The sequence below is a fragment of the Argentina silus genome (genome assembly GCF_951799395.1).
Source record: "Argentina silus genome assembly, chromosome: Y".
NCBI lineage: Eukaryota > Metazoa > Chordata > Actinopteri > Argentiniformes > Argentinidae > Argentina > Argentina silus.
Window position 1 is genome coordinate 26,057,565 of NC_139654.1, and position 21,556 is coordinate 26,079,120.

General features: G+C 43.2%; 1 pseudogene across 1 annotated transcript; it reads right to left on the minus strand.

Moving 5' to 3' along the window:
* Positions 1-5,577: 5,577 nt before the first annotated feature.
* On the minus strand, positions 5,578-21,139 carry LOC310824040 (phosphatidylinositol 3,4,5-trisphosphate 3-phosphatase and dual-specificity protein phosphatase PTEN-like; annotated as a pseudogene). The gene is made up of 3 exons: positions 20,466-21,139; positions 5,869-5,991; positions 5,578-5,687 (listed from the first exon to the last, which is right to left on the minus strand). The product of its transcript is annotated as a phosphatidylinositol 3,4,5-trisphosphate 3-phosphatase and dual-specificity protein phosphatase PTEN-like (transcript).
* Positions 21,140-21,556: the final 417 nt, after the last annotated feature.

Below are 21,556 nucleotides of genomic sequence, written 5' to 3' on the forward strand. Positions count from 1 at the left end.
CATCCAAGCATCTCACAAATGCACTTGGTTCCTTTTTTTCCCCATAACCAAAACCAAAAAAAATAATTATCTTATAGTTAAATTATTAATTATAGAATGTTTGTTTGGTGTGATGTGATGATCAGGTGTCAAAACAATTTGCTGTCAAGAAATTCTTACCTAATTGAAGCTTCTTGCACATACAGGCCTGCACCTGCAGACATACACCCCCCCGGCCTGTAGGATGCGATAACGTTTTACTGTGTTTTTCACTCCTGTCATACCTTCTCTTGGCCGGTATACATTCGCTTGTTAGTAGGGAAACAGCAACATATCTGTGTTCTCTGAACTCCAAAAGGTCCATCTAGCTGTTGTTTTCGCAGCTTCAAAATAAAAGCGACACAGATCAGTGTGTGTCTGTCTGTCTCCCTCCAGGTGCCCAGATCAGCTGTTTCCCTCCTACCAACTTCTCTTGGTGTCAGGCAGCAAATGTGGACATACAGTATCTGTGCGCACACACACAAAAACACACACTCTGCCCCTTGTGTTACACAAGGTAAGACACACACCAAATGTTTTTTTTCCTGTTTTAACACGGTTTGTTTGATTGATTTACTTTAACATTATTTCAGGTTAAGGGACATGGTGTGATGTACCAAGGAGGGAAATCAGTGTTTTGCTGTTTGTCAGATCAATGTTGAGCTGTGACCAGCTAGATGTTTTTTTTTCTCTCTCCGTTTTAGATTGAAATGAGGAAATTAGTAATATACACACCTGTAGGGACAGATTCATTTAGAATTTGCTCCAAATGCAACATTTACACCTATTTTGTCCAGAGGGGAATAGACCGAAGATTAGGGGAAGTATAATTGAAGACTGACTGAACTTTGATCTGGGCCGAGTGTGTTATTTGCATGACTGGATCTATGGGTTGAGGAGTCTTTTATGTAGCGTAAGTAAAATCATACAGTGAGTGTATTTTCACACATCCACCTCCTGCAGGGAGAGTTTTGGGTAGCAGAAACCTGTCTTCAATACTAACCACCTCTCTCTCTCAGCAATAGATACCCAGCATCAGGTGGGGTCAATGGGTCACAGGCTTTGGGCAGTTATTACATGCAAAGGATTGTCGACCAAATACTAAACATGAGTGCTTAATGTTTAATTTGAACATGTGATAAATATATCCCATCACTTCTGGTGGCTTGAAACAGGGGGACTATGTCTAAAAAGTGTTGTAATTTCTGAATGGTGAAACCAATATGTATGCAAATACCATCAAATAAAATTTAGATTCTCTTCTTTAACCTCATAGTAATTGTTTGATTTCAAATCCAAACCTTTGCAGTGTAGAGCCAAAAGAAAAAATGCTGCACTGTCCCATTACTTTCTGCAGAGACACTGAGGAGGTATTTTTCTATCGTTTAATGAGTGCCTTTCACCGGTTTATGGTTGCCGCGTCTATGGTTATGTAAACATATTCCAAGATGGAACAAGTTGTTGCTAAATAGGTAAAGTGAGTTTCATGTAAACTCTATGAGGCTAAATTATAGGGAAATTGATAGGATAATTACTAAATTGGAAACAAGCGTGTGGGCACCTGTCAAGTCTATAAAAATAACTTTTTTATAGACTTTAAGTGAATTACATGTTATGGCAAGAGTGGCAAACTTGATAGACTATGAGGTTCCCCAAGCTTCCACCGGGTTTTCCCCGTTTGAATTACTCTACGGGCGTAAGCCCCGGGGTGTCCTAGACCTTCTTAAAGAAAATTGGGAGGAAGGGTGAGATGAGATTCAGTACGTCCTGGACTTGCGCACAAAGCTCCACGCCCTAGGGGTTATCTCACGCGAGCATTTGCAGCAAGCCCAGGAGCGTCAAAAGCGCCTATACGACAGGGGAACTAACCTGTGAGAATTTACACCGGGAGACAAGGTGCTCGTACTGTTACCCACCTCCAGCACGAAATGACTCGCGAAGTGGCAAGGGCCGTTTGTGGTCACACGTCGCATGGGGGACGTGGATTATGAGGTAGTACGCTCGGACCGGGGGGATAGCTTGCAGGTGTATCACGTAAATCTTCTTAAAAAATGGAACGACGTGGTCACTGTTGCTCTGGCTACAATAATTCCAGAGAGAGATGAGTTCGGACCCAAGTCCCAAAATCAAAAGTTAGCACTCCGGTCGGTGTTGATAACCATCTCTCTGTTAGCCAGGCCACGGACGTTGCAGATTTGCAAGCTAGATTCGCTGACGTGTTCTCTCCCTTGCCCGGTCGGACTACGCTTATCGACCACCATATAGAAACGCAGCCGGGTTTAACGATGCGCACGCGTTTGTGTGCAAGGAATTGGAAGCCATGCTGGAGCTGGGTGTGGTCGAGGAGTCCCGCAGTGACTGGTGTAGCCCCATCGTGCTTGTCAACAAGCCGGATGGGTCTATACGGTTCTGTGTGGATTATAGAAGGGTTAATGCGGTCTCCAAATTCGATGCCTACCCGATGCCCCGGGTTGACAAGCTCTTGGACCGGCTTGGCACGGCCACATTTTTTCCGACATTGGATTGCACAAAGGGATACTGCCAGATTCCCCTCTCGCCGCTGTCCCGGGAGAAGACTGCATTCTCCACTCCGCTCGGGTTATATCAGTTCACGGTGTTCCCTTTCGGGTTGTTCGGAGCCCCAGCCACTTTCCAGCGCCTCATGGACCGCATTCTGCGGCCGCACTCTGCCTATGCTGCTGCCTACCTGGATGACATTGTCATTTACAGTGACACCTGGGCGCAGCATGTGCAGCGTGTGGCTGCTGTTCTGCGGTCCCTGAGGCAGGCGGGGCTGACGGCCAACCCGAAAAAGTGTGTGATCGGGCGGAGGGAGATCCGGTATCTGGGGTACCACTTGGGTCGAGGGGAGGTGCGGCCGCAGGTTGAAAAGACTGCGGCCCAAGACTAAGATGGAGGTGAGGGCCTTCCTGGGGCTGGCTGGCTATTACCGGAAGTTCGTGCCGGGGTTTTCAGAGCTGGCCAGTCCCTTGACGGACCTCACCCGGAAGGGTGCCCCGGATCCGGTCCAATGGTCGGGCCAGTGCCAGGGGTCGTTCGAGGCCCTTAAGGGCGCTCTTTGTGGAGAAACGGTCCTGTATGCGCCTGAGTTGAACCTCCCTTTCTCCCTACAGACGGACGCGTCGGATAGAGGCCTGGGAGCAGTGCTGACCCAGCGGGTGGAGGGGGCTGACCGGCCGGTGCTGTACCTGAGCCGCAAACTATCGGAGAGGGAGGGCCGGTACAGCACGGTGGAGAAGGAGTTCCTCGCCATCAAGTGGGCGGTCAGCGCCCTCCGCTACTACCTGCTGGGTCGCGCTTTCACCCTCTACTCCGACCATGATCCCCTCCAGTGGCTCCACCGCATGAAGGATGTGAACGCGAGGATCACCCGGTGGTATCTCGCGTTGCAGCCCTTAAACTTTTCGGTCGTGCACAGATCGGGGGCGCAGATGGTCGTGGCAGACTTCCTCTCCCGTGCAGGCGGGGGGGGGGGGGGGGGGGGGGGAGTAGGCTGTCGGCCGGCGTGTCCCCGGCCTGTGTCGGGCGGTGGTGGTATGTGGGGGGACTTGCAGCGTTCGGCCTGTAGAGGGAGCTACAGGACCGTGGCCGGGGTTTACGAAAACGAGGCTTCGATGCGCACCTGTTGCGAATGAAGCCTCGTTAACGAAATGGTTTAAGATATGTGTGCCTCTGCTTTGGAGAGGACGGCTGGAAAGCGGGGACTGGAAAGTCCTGAGAAACATTTATAAAATAAACAGGATTTTCCCACACCAGCAACCTTGAGTCCGCCTCTGTGTCACGGATCTTGTTACAGCGATATTACTGTTTCATTCGAAGCTGGTGTATCTATTGTGGACAGGCTGACCTGGTCAATGTTTGGGAAGAGGACATTGTCTTGTATGACTCTGTCTTTAATTTTCCTCAGTGTAATGGCATTATTAGCCAACACCATGTTGATTATGGTGGCCTCTTGCTCATCTGTAAATTTCTGGCCTCTGCCACCTCTTGCTGGTCGTCTTCCTATTCTGTGAAAAGTATATACCGTATAGGCTACACATTTCATAAATGTAAGACAAAACAACATAACACTATACATTTCTCTAAGCACTGTAGATATCCATAGAAACCATACAGTTACATTACTGTAATTATTGTAGAGAGTATAGAAGACTACTGAAGTGGTTACTTAAATGCATATCAAATTCGACTGAACTCGCTACCCAGCTTCAGTCATTGTTAGGCCATGATTGAGTACATGGTCAACCAAAGTTGCGCGGATTTCATTCTAAATATTGGCTTGCCTTCCTCTTCTTCTTCTTCTTCCTCCTCCTACTCTTGCTCTTGCTCATGCTCATGCTCTCACTCTTCTTCTTCCTCTCTGTTCTCCGTGCTGCTCCATTTTTTTTCCCAACACAGTAGAGGTCACCTGAGGCCTCTTTTATGCTCTGACACATGATTGAAATGTTTTGCCAATTGAGTTTGAACAGGTGAGAAGTGAGTGAGACCAATTGGTAATTAGGGTGTGGCATTTTGAAGGCCAGTGTTTTCCAGCTGAACAAAGTGTGCTAAATGATGCGATTTGTGCTTAGACTTTTGCAAAAATGTGATTTAGAATTTCTATTTCAGTGAAAACAATGGAGTTCAATTGTGCTTAGAGTTTAGCAGTCTGGAGTCTTGTTGTTGATACATGAGCTTCAAGTTTTCAGAATTGTGTGCATAGTTCCATTTTTTGTGTGTATACAATGGAGAAAAACTGTAAGCGCCTGATTGATTTGACAGAGCAATCACAGTTGGCAGGTGTAGCGTAAACTAGGCAAATCTCTGTTTTGGGGGAAGTACAAGCACTTTATTGTTACTTTATTTGAACCACAACAAATAAGTCTTATCTTATTTTTTGGGTCAATTGGCTTTATTGTTGTCTTCCAAAAATATGTTCTTGTCATTTTAACAAATTGCTTGGGAGTACAAAGACAACAGCGAGAAAAGATTATGACTTCCAGCTGCACAGCACTAGGGGGAGTTAACATAGAAGCAGAGGCGGCAGGTAGCCTGGAGGTTAGAGAGGCCGGCCAGCAATTGGAAGGTTGCTGGTTCAATCCCCGCATATGTGAGCTGGTGACTTTGAGCAAAGCACTTAACCCCTAACTGGAATATGGCTGACCCAGAGCTCTGTTCTCCCTTGGAGGTGTGCACGTGTATTGTCTCGGAGGGGGGGGGTGCAAAAATTACCACATTCCGAGAATTGATTGCATGGCCAATAAACAGTCTTAGTCTTAAATTGTGAATTAGTCCTAAGTTTCCATTTGTTTGTGTTTTAGATGTCACCCATCTCAGGATGGGAGTAAACATTGAACCGTATTTTTTTCACTTTTCATTACAACAGGTAGAATTCTCTGGCCACTAGAATAAGGACTCATGTCTGCTCTAACAGATCTTCCAGAACTGACTACTGAGGTTGATTCCGGGCTAGGAAGTATGTTGGTAGTGGGTTTAGCGGCGGGCTGGCTTGGGCATGATGAAGACTTTGATGAAGGGGATGGTGCCCTCAGTGGTGCGCTATGGTGGTGGAAGGCCCTCAGTGCTGTTACTCCACCCAGGCTTAGAGGAGACACGACCAGAGCTAGAACTATAGGTCAGGAGCAGCCTTGCCTCGATCTGACACGGCTCTGACAGAGAATATAGAAAGAAGACATTAAGTATAAATGAAAGACAGTGAGAGTAAGGACTGAACTGAGGAAGTAGCAATGCGTGTTTGAATGTGTGAGCATGTGGGTCTCATCTATCAGCATGGTGTTTATGAGAGAAAGTATGTGTGATTAATAAACATTTGTGTGCGAGTGTTCTCACCTGTCCATGCGGTGTGTGTGAGATAGACCTGGGTGACGAGGTGGTGTCTGCCTGGTCCTGAGTTTCTGAAGTCTCCAGGTTTGGGGTGGATCACATGGAACTGGCTGAATCTGGATACAGCACCTGGTGGGGGGGTGGTAAGCAAAAAAAATAAACCACAGACTTAACATAAAGCTAGGGGGAATTTACAGTGAAAATACGACAACTGAGTGAGGCAGGGTTCCTATACATTTTCCATTTCAAAATTCCAGACTTTCCAAGACCTACATTTTCAGACTGCTCAGTTGATTTGGCGGTTTGTGTTTTGGCACATCTGTCAAAAATGTGCATGTGTAGTGTTACGTCCCCCACATTTGTGTGTGTATGGTGTTGTTTGTCTGTTTGTTTTTCCCTCTGTCTCTCTCCCAGGTATTGGTTCATCCCCCTGTCAATCATCATTTCGTCCGTCACTCCCCCTGTTGTCCTTCGACCAATGGGTTCATCTGGCGGTCATCCATCAACCAATTAGGGTAGGGTCGGGCATGGACGCTCGCCTTAAGGTTCGACTAGCACGTCTCCAGTTGGAGAAAGAGGACAGGGCGCACGGCAGGCAAATTGAGTATGAGCATAAGCTCGAAGTCAAGAGACTCGAGATCGAGAAGGAGGTTAGGATTCAGCAGCTGTAGTTGCAGGCTGGAGAGGCAGTCTTGGCTCCTGTTGTGCGGTCTTCCTCTGGAGTGACTATGCCACCTGTTCCGCCATCCGACAAATTTTATGTAAGTAGAAACATTGCCTTGGTTCCTCCATTCAGGGAGACTGAAGTAGATTCCTACTTTAGTGTGTTTGAGCGCATTGCAGCGTCTTTGTGCTGGCCTATGGATGTTTGGCCGATCCTTTTGCAGTGTAAGTTAGTTGGTAAGGCTCAGGAGGTCGTATCTGCCCTTACACTTGAGGATAGTCTCAGTTATGATGTGGTTAAGACCGCAGTGTTACGTGCGTATGAGCTGGTGCCTGAGGCTTACAGACAGAAGTTCAGGTACACAAGAAGTCCCCAAATAGGACTTATGTTGAGTTTGCTCGAGAGAAAGAGACTCTTTTGGACAGGTGGTGCTCAGCGAGTAAGGCGACTGAATATGCTTCCCTTCGCGAGTTACTCTTGTTGGAGGAATTTAAGAACTGTCTCCCAGAGCGTTTGGTCGTGTACCTCAATGAGCAGAAAGTGACATCTCTCTCTCAGGCAGCGGTGCTTGCAGATGAGTTTGTGTTAACACACAAAACTGTGTTCTCAACCCCTCGCACTGATAATAGGAGTGTAGAAATTCCTTCTACTTCCCAAACTAGTCGGGGTCCAGTGGTGAGTCGAGGCTCGAAAGAGGAGCGTGCGTGTTTTTATTGCCATAGGGTAGGACACGTTATTGCTGACTGTCTCACTTTGAAAAATAAACCTTCGACCAAAAAAGGCGTTAGTTTAATTAAAACAGTTAAGAAACATTTAGGAAACGACTGTTCTGACTCCAGCCGTGTTCCTGTTTCTCCTGATCCCACCTATCAGCCGTTCATATTTCAGGGGTTAGTTTCGTTTACCGGAGACCCGACAGATCAGAAACTGATTAAAATTTTAAGAGACACTGGTGCTGCGCAGTCCCTGATTCTCTGGGATGTGTTGCCCTGGTCTGAGCAGTCTTACTGTGGTTCGAATGTGTTGCTGCAGGGCATTGGGCAAATGGGTTGTGTGCCTGTGCCCCTACACCAAGTTCACTTGGTTTCGGATTTGGTTAGTGGACGTTTCAGAGTAGGCGTGCAGCCGCAGCTTCCCGTTCATGGTGTAGCTATGATATTGGGAAATGACATAGCGGGGGGCCGAGTGATGCCGGTGTTGAAAGTATTAGATACTCCTGAGGCACAGTCTTGCTGCGAGGTTTTAACCGTGGAATTCCCTGAGGTTTTCCCTGCTTGTGTGGTGACGCGTGCTCAGTCACGTAGATGGGGCGACGTTATTGGTTTGGCTGACACGGTGCTCGCCCCAGTCTTCTCCTGTGAGAAGGCTCAGTTTCCCACACCTGTGTCTGATAGTAGTGAGATGAAATTACCAGTTACACGTGTGAAGCTTATCGCTGCACAAACTGAGGATGTTGGTCTCATGAAATGTTTTACCGCCGCTATTAGTCCAGAAGAAGCAAAAACTAAGAAGGTAGCTTACTTTCTCGACAATGGACTCTTGATGCGTACGTGGAAGCCCCGGGCTGGTACTAATAATATCTGGAGCACGGTGTTTCAGATTGTGGTTCCCCGAGCATTACGTAAAAAGGTGTTGTCCCTGGCCCATGATATCCCATGGTCTGGTCACTTAGGAATTAAAGAGGTTTTAAACAGTTATTTAAGAGGGTTTTACAGTCTCTTGCAATCACTCACAAGATTTCCATTGCCCATCATCCTGAAAGCCAGGGTGCCTTGGAAAGGTGGCACCAAACACTGAAGTGCATGCTGCGTAAATACTGCATGGGCACTGAGAAGGATTGGGACGAGGGTGTTCCGTTGGTAGTGCTATCCGTGAAACAGTGCAGGAGTCGCTTGGTTTCAGCCCCGCTGAGTTAGTTTTCGGACATACTGTCCGAGGTCCCTCTAAGGTGCTGAAAGAACAGATAATGTCGACTGAGTCTGGCTCCAAAAGTGTGTTGGACTATGTTAGTCAATTCAGGGAGCGGTTGCATAATGCATGTGCTCTAGCTAAGGAAGCGCTCTCTTCCTCCCAAAAGAAAATGAAACGTAATTTTGATGAAAAGGCTGTTCTTCGCTCCTTACAACCAGGTGATAAAGTCTTAGTTCTGTTGCCGATTCCCGGATCCTCACTCTCTGCACGATTTTCAGGTCCCTATTTGGTTGAGAAAAAACTAAGTGACACCGACTATGTAGTGCAGACCCCAGATAAGAGACGTGCGTCTCGAGTCTGTCATATTAACATGTTGAAGCTTTATCATGCTAGAGATGTTCCCCCTGTAAACTCCACTGATAAGATGGCCGGGCCCGCTGTCTCTTCGGTGGCCTCTGACGCGTTGGTAGCCGATTTTAACATTGTTAATGGTCTTGATGAGGATGGCTTAGTGTTGCGTAATGCGCCCCAGCAGTGCGCGCGTTTGTGCAACACCGAGATGCTGTTGTCTCTCCCATCTCACTTAGGAGCATTTGGATAGTGAACAAATAGCCGATATTCTAGCTTTAGTGAGCGAATTTCCCTGCCTATTTAGTGATGTCCCCAGTCACACTACTGTCCTGGAGCACGATTTGGATGTTGGCGATGCTGCCCCAATCAAGCAGCATGCGTACCGTGTAACCATGTCGAAAAGGTCAGTCATGAAACAGGAGGTGACTTATTTACTGGAGAATAAGTTGGCAGTACCCAGCTCCAGTCCGTGGAGTTCTCCCTGTATTTTGATCCCTAAGCCTGATGGTACAGTTAGGTTTTGTACTGATTATAGGAAAATTAATGCTGTCACGGTGCCAGACTCTTTTCCTTTGCCTCAGTTAGACGACTGCATAGACACTATTGGTTCAGCTACATTTGTCAGCAAGTTAGACTTGCTTAAAGGCTATTGGCAAGTTCCACTAACTCCTTGTGCTCCGGAGATTTCTGCTTTTGTCACCCCTGACAGTTTCCTGCAGTATACTGTTATGACATTTGGAATGCGCAATGTACCTGCTACATTCCAGCGCCTGGTAAATATTGTACTGGCCGGTGTTTCAAATTGTACCGCTTACCTGGATGATCTAGTTGTCTACTCTGCCACCTGGTCTGAACATCTGAGTTATTTGAGAACTGTGTTTGAGTGTTTGGCTAAGGGGTCACTGACCTTGAACCTCGCCAAGTGTGAGTTTGGGAAAGCTACGGTCACATATCTTGGTAAACAGGTGGGGCGTGGTGAAGTCCGTACACTTACTGCCAAGGTCTCCGCTATAACATATTTTCCTCCACCCACCACCCGACGTGAATTGCGTAGGTTTCTAGGCATGGCTGGTGTTAGAAATTATTTTTATGAAAACAGTTGCATTATAATGCTCAATAGCAGACGAGTAAATAAAGCTATTCAGTTCTTTATTTAGGGTGATTAAAATAATTGTATTTGATATTTCATGTGCAAATCAATTGAATTAACTTGTTTTTTTAATCATCTGATTCACGAAATATTTATCTTTGGTAATCATTAACTTTTGATTGAAAAGTTGTTAATAATTGTATTTGATATTTCATGTGCAAATCAATTGAATTAATATGTTTTTTAATCATCTGATACAGGGAACATTTGTTTGGTAATCATTAACTCTTGATTGAGAAGTGTTGGAAATCATTATTATAAGAAACAGTTTATTATTGCTATAAAAAATACATTACTGCAGTGTGTTAAATGTACTAATGTGATGGCCTGTTGATAAAAGAGATGAATCAAGCATTAGTCCCATGGTACGTTGGATTAATACATGAAGAGGTTAGGGTCAGGTCATCAAGATAGATGTTGCAACACACACATAACACAAGAATGATGTAATGGAAAAATACTAGGCTAGGAAAGGACAAATCAGAGTAGGTATATGTTTTCTTCAGCAGGTCAACCCGTTCCCCAGAGGGAACGGACCGGCGATATCTCTACCTGGAACGGATCGAGTGTCAGGGGCTGGGACCAGCCTAAAACACCAACGAGAGAAGAGCCAAGTCTAAACCGCGGCTCCTCCCCAACCAAATAGCCAATCACAATCACTTTGTTCTACCGTAAATGCTTTGTGTGACATTTTGAATGTATCCATTTTTGGAAGGTTGGTTACAGATTAACAGCTTGCTGACTGTGATTTTCTTCTCCAAAAGTGGTCCTTGTACAAGCCTAGAATTCTGACATATAAATAAATAGCTAAAAGTAAGAAGTAGTTTGTCTTCTCCTTCAAATAAAGAACACGTTTTCACACTGGTTATTACCGCAGTTTCTGTCGAAACTTTTCCAGTGTTGTTGCACCTCTGACCAGTATACTCAGCCCGTCTGTATCTTTTTGTTGGTCAGCTGAGTGTCAGAGTGTGTTTGACGCCATAAAAGCGCTGCTTTGTAGTTCTCCTGTTCTCACTGCTCCTGATTTCTGTAAACCATTTAAATTGGAAGTGGATGCAAGTATGGTTGGTGCTAGTGCTGTCTTGCTGCAGGAAGATGCAGATGGTATTGATCACCCCGTCTGTTACTTTTCACGCAAATTTAACGACTGTCAGTCTCGGTACTCCACCGTTGAACAGGAGACTCTCGCCTTATTGTTCGCCCTACAATGTTCATGTTGGTTCTAGCATTCTCACTGTCGTGGTATATACAGACCACAATCTTTTAGTTTTTTTTAGATAGGATGTACAACCACAACCACCGCCTCATGCAGTGGGCATTGATGGTACAAAGTTATAATTTAGTTAATTTAACACAAAAAAGGTTCTGAGAATGTTTTGGCCGACGTGCTTTCTTGCACGTAGTTTTAGTTTCATTGTACAACTTTTGTTTTGTTGAGAAAAAAAGAAAACCTAAAAAATGTTTGTACATTTCTTTTGTATCGCAATACCTACAGGTTTGCTCTTTATGGGTGTTACGTCCCCCACATTTGTGTGCGTATAGTGTCGTTTGTCTGTGTTATGATGAATTTCAGCTGGGATCCAAATTGTGTCAGACTTTGTTATGATAGTATAGCCTGGAAACAGGATACCCTGGGCCCCTAGGACCCCCAGACTTGCTGGCGCCAGGCCATATGTGGAATGTTAGAGACTTCCTGAGAGTTGTTTGTCTCACTGTATAAATGTGAGGGACGCCCCAGGAAATGTGCATTGACCATGTATCTTTCATGTGAGACCAGATCGATCTGAATTAAACTATCCTAATCCAACTTTCATTAGGCGTATCCATTTTATTTACATCATTGGTGACTTCATTCTTCAACATCAGAAATCATCATTACAATTTGGGTCACGAACAGGATTCTGGGGACGGCAAAAACAGGTAAGCAGATTTTCATTATTCTCTATGATTTTCTGCCTGCCTAGGACAGCTGAACCAGAACGAATCACACATTTTTAAAACAAATTTAGGGGGATGATGATGTGATGTTGAAGTAAAGAAAAGTCTAAAGTGAATCAAAAGATAAAAGATAGAGATTTGAATCAAATTAAACTAAAATACAATTTGGCGTTCTATTGTTGACAAGATTTGAGAAGTCAATATAAAGCTTAGGTTGACAGTAGAATGTGTACAAGTGATTGTATAAATAGGTACATAGAGCAGGATTGGATCCTGAGACGAAGAGCAGAATTGGATTCTGATTACACAAAAGAAAGATAGGATCTTTGTGTATGTCTCTCCCTGGGGCAAGTCATTGCGGGCAATTATAAAAGCTTAGGTCATGGGGAGAGGTGTGGAAAAACGGATTTAAAGCCATCCGTAATTTTGATGTGTGCAAGTGTTTCTTTCCCTGACAAGTTATTGATCAGTTTAATTATAAAAACTTAGGTCGGAGGAAGAAGCGTGAGAAAAGAAAGATTTAAACCTATCCACAGATTTTGTTGTAATGTACATGTGTGACCAAATGCGATAAAGTGACAGTATAACATAAAGTGATAACATAGAAGAATACAGGAATTCTTAGCGTGATAGAGAAAGAAAGAGTCAAAACATAGATATTGAATCACAGCATCTGAAACATAATACGAAACAAAATCCAATTTAAAAGTTATTGTGGAATAAGTTCGAATTGAAGGTTGGATTGAGATACTAAAATACTAATACTGCATGTGTTTGAATCATGAGGAATCAATCCAGTAAAACACCAGAGTGCAAAACTGTCAAAATGAAACATAAAAATGAGCGTGATCTGCCACACAAAGAGAGAAAAGCGATGATGAAGTTATTGAAGACAAACCCACATTTGAAACATGTTGATCAAAAACATGTTGATCAAAAACAAAACTCGGATTATTCTATGTAGAACCCTACTTGAGTGACTTATCAGAATGGACAGATGGTAGTTATCCTCTAGATGGGAGTTTCGAAAAAGATAAATTACAAATTGCGCAGGATTTCATTGTGGCTAATAGAACAGTGAGTAACCCCAATTGGGATCTAGATTATATGAGAGAGGTTTTTCAAGCTTGGAGTTCGATGGCATTGCAATGGCCTGGTAATATTATGAAAAAAGAGCGGAAGAAAACTAAAATGAAGAGATTAATTAATTTAGAAATGGAACAGAGCGTTATTGAATCTAAAGATGAAAACATATCAGCAATGTCTATTCAGACAGCTGAACCAACAAAGTTGATGATTCAAAGTGTCAGCAATAAATATCCAAAACTACCATCATTAGATCCGCCTGCGTATAGCGTAGATGTTAATGATGATGACGATATCTATGATTGGCTATTTGTAGAAGCAGAGACATCGCATGGAAATAGGAATAAGATACTGACGCCAAAGATCTGTGCTACTAACATATTTCCCAAAGTTAAAACAGATAATTTTGAACTTAGAAAGTGGTGTAAGGAATGTAGTGAACTGTGGCTACACAATTGCAACAAATACTTTCAGACTGTAGAAAGAAAATACAGTGGGGATAGAACACGCATAAACAATGAACAATTGAAATACATTCGAGAAAGCATGGAGTGTGAATATAGAAAGATATTTGCTTTGTTAAAAAGAGATAAGGAAGTTGATGTTAATCATAATTACATTGCAAGTGAAATGACAACTACTTTTTTTTAACAGCAATAGAAAGATATCAAAAGAAAAAAAACACTGTATTAGATCCTATGTTACTAAATGCTAAAGACATAAATGGCGTGTTATCTAATATTTCTGACAAGGAAGTGTGGGACATTAACAAGGGAATAATGTCCATACTGGATGAACAAGCAGATAAACAGATAGATACAATGAGAAGTACTAAGAAAGCGAGTAGTGGTCGTAGGCTGATGGCACCTGTACTTGTTTTAGAGGATTGTGTATTAGACAAACCTTTTGACATTGAGTGAAATATCACAAATGATAAAAGATGCACCAAAACCATTGTTCAACCCACGAGGTTTCATTAATTGGTGGCGCACAGCATTATTACATGGGAGTATGAGTGGAAAAGATGTGAGATACATTCTGAGTACACTCATGCCTAATATTAAAATGGCAACTTTAATAGAGTCATGTGAAACACTAGCTTATAATAACGATGGGCCACAAGAGGGAATAGACCCGGAGAGTAGCATCACAAGGACACGCATACTGAGCAGCTCACAGATTTCTTACAGGAACACGCCAGCCAAGAACACGATAAATCGCAGGTTTTAAATTGCAAACGCAAATCAAATGAAACAATGTCTGAATTTGCAACACGATTTCAAAACACTTGGAAGGAAGACGCAAAGTTAGAAATAACTGACGCGGAAGACACGTTTTTTACTAGTATGTTTTTAACCCTTTCGGGACCTCAAACGCGCGGCCGCGTTTTCAGGGGTTTCCAAAATGTTTTGATCAATATCTCCGTGATAATACGGCGTAGAAACATGGTTTAAATATCCTCTGAATCGTTAGACTCTCAGCTTTGGATTCCGCCGATTCCGCTTGCTACACATCCTCCCTGCGTAATTGGTGAATTTGGTAGCAGACTAGGTTGAGTCGCTCAGACACTGCCTTTTACCGTCGGTGATTGGTCGATTCGCACGTCCATCTTCTTCGCTACACGTGTTGTCGGCATTGACAAACATTTCAGTGACAGAGACAGATAGCAGAGAAGATGCCGATACCAATAAAGAAAGTTTACAAGGATCCATTAGTTCGATTATATTCTGTCTAGTATTTTATTCATATTGTATACCATTTCTGTGTAGCTCAGGACTTCATAAATGAATTTCAAGCACCAAAACAATTCATCCACATGGGTAAGGGTATGTTTTCACATGGGATTTGAAACATTTCTGAAAAACGGATTCGAAATGTTCAGGTTTAGGCCTACTTACCTCTTCACACAGTGCTCTTGGGGTAAACATGTTTGTACTGAAAATATTGATATGAAACACTTGGGTATTATTTTGTATGGAAGTGCCTAAAAATTGAGAAAGAAAAAATGTATGTAAAAATCGAGAAAATACCCCATGTTAAACGGGATGGATGCTGAATACATTGAAATTGACCACGTATACTCATTGAAACCAGTGAAATTCCTGAAGAAAATAAGAGAATTAGAAGCCGTGGGGTTATTTGTGACTCAAAAACCTAAAACAGGAGTGGTACAATTGCCACAGTATATACCGTTTGTGAATCAAGCGCCAATACCTCAATATAGAAACACCCAATTCGTACCTAACATGGGAAATCAGCGTAGACGAGGACATTTTAATGGAAATGGCCAAGGGAGGGGACTGACACCAAATAATGTGTGCCTCTATTGTAATAGAGAAGGACATTGGGTCCGTGATTGCTCTGTAAAACTTCAAGATTTAGAGAGAAGGGGATATTCTCAGCAGAGGGGAAATTGGAACGCGACACAGATGGGGAGAAATAACATGCCTCCTGCATTGAATTCAGCACAGCCAACTTATGCACCTCGACAAAATATGAGAGAAACTCCTACAAATTTGTTGTGGAAACCATGACGGTCTGAGTCGGACATGACAGAAACTAAATGTATCATTAATGCTCCACAATATCATATTACAGATAAACCATCTGAGATTCCACAATTAAGTTTAAATGTAGATGGGAAAAGGATTACATTTTTAGTAGACACGGGAGCCACTCTGTCATGTCTGAGACAGAAAGATTTAAATTGTCCTTTGAGTAACCAAAATGTCTATGGGAATTGGGGGAACTGTGCATACTGATCCGATGTCTATTCCGTTACAAATTGATTTAGATGATATTAAAATGCAACTGTAGTAAATGTACTTAGATGAAGAAAGGAAGCTGCAGAGGTCCGGATGAGTCAATTTAATCGTCTTTAATTAATCATAACTTCATCATTACATACCACGGCCAGATGTGGGGGCTCCTGTCCAGTCAATAATGTCCCCCCCTATCTAGTCCAGCCGTTCAGTCTTTTATACAAAACAGCCTGCTTTGTCTTCCAGATTTGGGCATGGAGTTCCCAGGTCCATGTTACCCTAAACATTTTCAACCTATACGATGGTGATGTTTACAGTTTTCACCAAATAAGGGTGTGCCTTTTGGTGTGGTTCACATCTTTAACTAATTAAGACTACCCCCACCTCTATCTCTTCTTTGCCATCCCCCCAACCTACAGAGGTCAACTGCATGCTGCAACATTCCAAGGGCCTAACCCACTAGGCCTTCTTCTGGTCAGAGCAAAATATACTACATATTCCCCCCTTTGGGACTTATTAAAGTCCCAACACAGAGAAATTGTATAACTCGTACTCTAACCATACTGCATGCAGTTGTGTATAACATGGTTCAAAGGGATATAAAAATAACAAGTAAACCACAAAAATTATTGTGAACTTAAGCCGTGGAAATTATCAAATAACAGTTTCTAAACAATAGACAGTCTATTCAATGTCCTATTAAAAACCTACTCGTACATTAAGTCAAGCCTTGCTAATATGATTAAAATAAATTGCTATAGACATAAACATACATAAGTATAGACTATTCTATGATACATACATAGTCCCATATACGTTCAACAAAGAATAATAAAGAGTGATAACAATACTTCAGAGTAATAAATGAATGACGAAAATACTTCTCTTCAGGTCTTCGTTGCTTGATTTACCTTTACCTGGGGGTCAGAGGTTACTAGCACATAACCCCCCATATGAGGACAGTCTTTACCACTGCCTCGTTTGTGTAACAGACAGAGAATAGAAAGATAGAGAAAGACAGAGATTTGCTGAACACGAAGCCTCTAACTTCGAACTTCACCTCATCCAAAATGAGGATTTGCCTTCGGATCGTTCAACTTAATCTTCAGAATCCCTTCCATCTTCCTCATCGCTGTCATCGTCATCCAGATACCCAGGTTTTGGATATAATTCAGGACTATAATAGTCATCAGGCATTCCTGAATCTTTACGGTCTTCTCTTCTTCCCTTCATAACTGCCATTTGAAGTGCCTGAGTATTCATTGCCTTGTCAATTCCTCGTGTGATTAGTCCTCTTATGATTGGAATGCAACAGCAGATTATGAGGGCTAAGACAATCACACAGCCTAGCATGATGGCTCCTATTCTGGCGAAATAGGCTCCCCATTGTCCCATCATGTTCTCTATCCAGGAGGTCCATTTGCTTCCAAATCCAGCATTCTCTTTAACTTCCTCCCTCAGGTGTTTAAGCTTCCTCATGGCTATAGAGAATTGTCCATCGGCTGCTGTGTTGTTAGGGATGAACGTGCAGCACTGTTCTCCAAACATGTGGCATACTCCTCCTTTTTCTGCCAATAGAAAATCCAGTGCTTGTCTGTTTTGCCAAGCCATTTCACTCGTTGCTGCAAGCTGCCTTCCTAGAGACCCTAAAGCATCATGTGTGTAGTTTATGAATCTTTGCTGGTTATAGTAGATGTAGTTTATCCAGTCAGTATTGACATTTATTCCAGCTGAAGGAAGAAAGAAAGATGCAAATCCCATTGCTACGGAATTTATAGCCTTGTATTCACTGGGTATACCTCTAGGAATTCCCAAACTGTCTAAGCGTCTGTCCTCCTTGTATTCCCTCCGAGATCTCATAACTTTAGATTGTTCTTGGACTTCCAAGTCCTTTGTTGGGATGACAATGATAGGCTGGATCGCCTGCACCCGAGCACATCTCCCATTCCATCCTATCTGCAGGGTGTTCAGTAGATGTTCTCCATCACAGAGCCAATATTGATCTGCTACAGCTTGAGTGGCATAGTGGTATGGGCAAACGCTAGGAGGAATTCCAGCTTTTTTTCCCCTTCTTTAGGATTGCTGATATTTTCCCTGTCTTTCCTATTTTTGAAGGCACACAATCTCCATCATTTGTGCTCATTCCTAGTATAGTTAGGTTCGAAAGATCCCATATACTTTCACAAAGTTCTTTGTCTAGTACACCCACTTCGACAGTTCCCACTTTTTCAAAGCATTCAAATTTTCCCACAAGTGTTAGCTCCGTTCCAGGGGATATTGTCTTTAATTTCCTATCTATTCGTACATCTAGAGCATCACATTTGGCTCCCACCGTCTTCACAAGTTTCTCCGCGTGCTCTACTCTTCTGTCCTTCTTTATAGTGTTGTCATAGTATTCTCTGGATCCAAGGAACTGCAAGCACTCTGCTTCGCAGAATGGGGCAAAGGCAATTGCTTGAAATGGCTTTATCCCCAAACTTGTTCCTGCAACATCAGAGCCCTTCACACTCTTCAGCCAGTCTGCTTTTAGCTCCCCACAGTTTTTCCAATTGAATTTGGTATTCATGATTATTAACGAGCTTTCTTTTGCTTTGGAGCACATATAACAGTCTTTTTGCTATGATTCTCTCCAGTGTATTTCATCCATTGATACCAGAGGTTCCTTCTTGCTTGTATCATCAGTGGATCTTGAATTAAGTCCTGTGCTAACCTTGTTTCATTCTCATTTATTTCCTCTCCATCTCTTCGACTTTCTTCATCGCCTCCAACTCCTTTCTTATCCATTCAAAATCCTTTTCTTTCTCCTTCTCACTCCTCTTTTCCATATCCTCCCTGGTTATCTGTTCATCAATTGTGAGGTTTTTCTCAATAGTGAGTTCTTGTGTTACATCTGACTCCATTGTGGTAGTTTCCATCATCTTCTGAGTTTTAATCTCCATTGTCTGAGTTGGTCCAATTTCATGTCCAACCATAAACATTGTAGGCTCATTCATGGTGGAAACAATTTCTTCTTGAACTAATGGGGTCACTATCTCAGCTTTGTCGACAGGCTCTGGCTCTGTGGTATATTCTTGTTCTATCACTGTGGGTTCAAACTCTAAAGTTGTTTGCACTTGTCTGTTAGTTGTATACGCGGTTACAGATTCTGGCTCTGGCTTAGGACTCGTCAACTCTTCTTGATATTTTTCTGATCGTGTTTTATACGTTGTTAGCTCCATTGACATTTCCACTTCCGGTTAGCTTTGTTGTTGTCTCCAATTCCTCTATTTCCTCAGTAACTGTATCTGTGAGGAATTCTAGTACTGACTACCAAAGCGTTGTTTAATCCCTAACTTTTGAGTTGTTAAGTTTCACCGTCTTATCTACAAATTCTTTGCCATTGTCTGATGAAATTCGATCAGGAATTCCCCAGCGTGGTATCACCTCACGGCATAAAAATTTAGCAACTGACTGGGCATCTTTTCTTTTGGTTGGGCATGCTTCTACCCATCTGCTAAATCTATCGACAACAAATCTATCGACAACAACAATATCTTTTGCCTCCTACAGGGCGAATCATATTCACGTAGTCGAGGACTAGTTCCTTCATTGGCCCACTTGGTGTTGGGATGTGTCCTGGAGGAGTTAATACTCCTCTTCTAATATTGTTTTTTAAACAGATTGTGCATCTACCTATGACATGGTCAATTTGTTCTAGTAGGTATGGTGCCCAAAATCCGTATTCTTTTGTAATTTTCCTTCTCACTTCCCCCCTCGCTACATGGGCAAGCCCATGAGCGTCATGTATCAACAGTCCTAGCTAGTTAGGAGGTGCTACTATCAAACCCTCATTGTTCCTCCAGAGGCCTGTAGCATCCTGACTCGCTCCTCTGACAAGCCACAAGTTCTTATCTAGTGCACTTGCTTCCTCTTGCAACATGTTCAAGTCTTTGGGAGTAATTGTCTCTTTTAACTCCACTTCGTGTGTCACCAAAAGAACTGCACCTGGTCTGTCTGCTCCAGTTGGCTGGGGGATGCTCAAAAATTGTTCCGTTCCCTCCTGATGTGGTATCTGAAGTTTTCAGGTGATGGGAATTCTCAAGTCTTGGTTCTGTCATCCTGGTAGGTCGGTGATGGGCTGTTACCTTACCACATCTCAGTTGTGCTCCTGAGCGGAGTCAGTTAAAAGTGAATCAAAATATGTTTAGCTAAGTTTCGCAAAGTATCCTCCTTCTATGTCTCAGTATGAGCAACATATAGCCTACTTAAAAAAGGTTAGATTTAACTTTGAAACATTAACTATCACTAAACTTAAAGTCAAAGTTCTGAATGGTAACACTTGTTACTCCTCAAATGATTCGTCAGAGCTATTGTAGCTAACTATCGTAAACTATTTCAGTGCTGCTAGCAATCGTCGTCTTTTCCAAGTTGGAACTTCATCGCCACAACAGTGTCCAGTGTGCTATGGATTGTCCAAAAATAAACTACACGTTCCTGGCAACATTGCAACTTCTTCTGAGAGGCTTTGTGTCCTTTTTCATCATCTTGTTCTGCTTGTGGAAGAACTCCACATTGATGTCTCCACAGACAGGCAGTGGCTGGGGGAACTCAAAGTACATATGCTTGTCCCCTCGCCTTGTGTGCACTGTGTTGGACGTATGGATCTTGATTTTTAGTTGATAAACCACAAACTGCGGATCCCAATGCCAATTCCCTTTCTTGAAGGCCTGAGGAATCGGGTCACTCCTGTTTTTAACGGTACTGTCCCTGCAGGTGCCTCCACTAAGCATGGGGAGCGTCTCAAACACCATTTTGTGGAAGAGCAGAGCGATGGGCTTGTATTCTAGCTGGTTCTTCAGAAAGTAGCTGTAGTAGTAGACATAGCGTCGCTGGCTTGGGATTGTGACTCCCTTCTTGTCTCTTGTCCGCACTTCCCCGTAGAAGTCGAGTGCTTCCTATGCCTCCAGGAACTTCCCTTGGTGGAGGAGATAAGTGCAGATCATGACACCGGTGAGGCTCTTCCCTGCCTTGCAGTGGATGGCCGCCACATGATGGTCATCCTCACTTAGCCACTGGTCCAGGTCTTCACAGAATGGCTTGATTAGCTCCAGCTGAGGCTGGTTGTAGTCTTCAAAGGGGTACTGTGCAACTTTGCAGTTAAACTTTGCGGTGTCGTAATGTCGCTTGGCGCAAAGATTATATATCTTATAATGATTTTTGTGTTTTGAGTCCAGAAACCGTACTACATCGTCTATGTTGTTTCTGTAGACACTCTCAAGTCTTTCTGCAGGAAAGCCCATAGCAATTATATTCGGATAAATATAGGTCAAGTCCAAGTCAAACCCATCTTCCTGGTATCTCCTTTTGTTTCGGCTGACAATTTCCTTTATTATTGCAGCCATATCTGTGACAGGAGTCCTTAAGGTATTGAGCTTAAGAGAGAGTATTGTTGTCTTTGTACGAAACGCTGCCAATATGTTCCTCCCTCGCAATCCCGTTGGTGTCACCACTAGCTAATGCTAGCTAGCTCTCTTTGTGGTTATCTGGGATCTCAGGGTCAGACGACTGCGTGATGGAGGCCATGATAGGTGTCGTCTTAACTTTATTGGAGTGTATAGCGTCTCTATGTCTTCAAAATATACTTAGTATAAAATCTGTGTAAAAGTTTTGTTTCTATTTAGCTATGTGTTTTTTCTTTGGCTGGTTTGCCTGTTACAGCTGAGAACTCAATCTACAGTTGAAATAAGATTGCAGGTTTAAGAGGCACAAGGTGATGTGATGTACGGTTGTGTCTGTGTGCATGAGAGCTAGGGGAGAGATGAAGGAATGAAATGTTGCTGGTGTTGGTACATT